Source organism: Propithecus coquereli, unplaced genomic scaffold (assembly GCF_000956105.1).
Source record: "Propithecus coquereli isolate 6110/MARCELLA unplaced genomic scaffold, Pcoq_1.0 Scaffold201, whole genome shotgun sequence".
In the NCBI taxonomy this organism is placed as follows: Eukaryota; Metazoa; Chordata; class Mammalia; order Primates; family Indriidae; genus Propithecus; species Propithecus coquereli.
Window position 1 is genome coordinate 1,705,209 of NW_012145079.1, and position 1,241 is coordinate 1,706,449.

The following is a 1,241-nucleotide window of genomic DNA, read 5'->3' on the forward strand; positions in this document are numbered from 1 at the left end:
CTGGGCATATACATTTAGGGACGATGGAATGAAAATTTCTAAGTGTATTTTAAAACAAAAATAGACTTCAGTATATAATTTCTTTATATAAACAGTGGGTGTTAGTTTAACACATTGACTGCCATGCTAGAAAAATAATTTTTTTCCTTGGGGCCACAGTGTTTTATTAAGAAAATACAATAAAAACTTGGAAAACAAAATGATCCTTTCTCATTTAATGAAAAATTTGTTATTTTTTTATCGTTTTCTGTGCATGAGTTATATGCAACTTGAAAAATAGTTCATGCAGCTCCTAAGGTGAAGAGACATGTGAGTTACATGTGCTTCATGAGGTCCCAGGCTCAAAACTAGCGTGAGTTAAATACGACTCACGTGGCAGTTAATGTGTTAAACATTTTTAACATAATAATATTTCTTACTCAGACCAGGACAGGAAATTTTAAGGTTTATTCCAACCCTCAGATTCTAGAATCATGATACTTTATACAAGCACTTTTAAAAAAGAAAAGAAAAGCTGTAATAAGAAACATAATACCGTAAGTAAGGAGAGGGAAAAGGTAAGGCAGATGAAGTACGATTTACTTATTAAAGTGATGAAGGTGGTGGTACAGTGGTGAGCATAGTTATCTTCCAAAATGACTAGGAATTTCATTTAACTATATAGAGTTATAAAAAGGTATGAAGACTGCAGAAAAATAAATCTTACTTTAATTCTCCTTGTTCTTTTTTTGTCTTTCCAATAACTTACAGTATACAAAATAAGCAACATTTATATGAGCTATGACTGTCTGAAAATCAAACTATGGCAAGTAAATATTTCATTTGGGAGAAACAAGTAAAACCATTTCAAAATACTTTGCTATTATTTCCTGAATACATAATTAGACCTTAAGATAATCAAGTTACAGTAATTATTAAGTTTGTAAATAGAATCAATTGGCATAGGTTATGTCATCTGAGATCTCCTTGCCTGAGAAAACATACCAAAGAAAATCTCAAAAATAAGAAAATTAGTTTTAAAATTTACTTCTTGATAAGAATAAATCATAAAACTTCTGGATTTCAATTTCTATATACTAAATTGAAGTCAATCAACAAGAAAAGTAAACCCATAATTGCTGAGTATTTCATAAATATTAATAAAAGAAAAGAACATCTGTTGCAGGCTTATTAAGTGACAAAAATTTTATCTGATTTAATTCTCACAACAACCCTGGATGGTAGGTATTTTTATATACGTG

General features: G+C 29.5%; 1 protein-coding gene across 1 annotated transcript in view; it reads right to left on the reverse strand.

Annotated features, from left to right (window-relative positions):
• COG6 (component of oligomeric golgi complex 6) overlaps positions 1-1,241 on the reverse strand; it is a 105,447-nt gene that overhangs the window by 60,260 nt on the left and 43,946 nt on the right. The gene's annotated exons all lie outside the window — the stretch shown is intronic.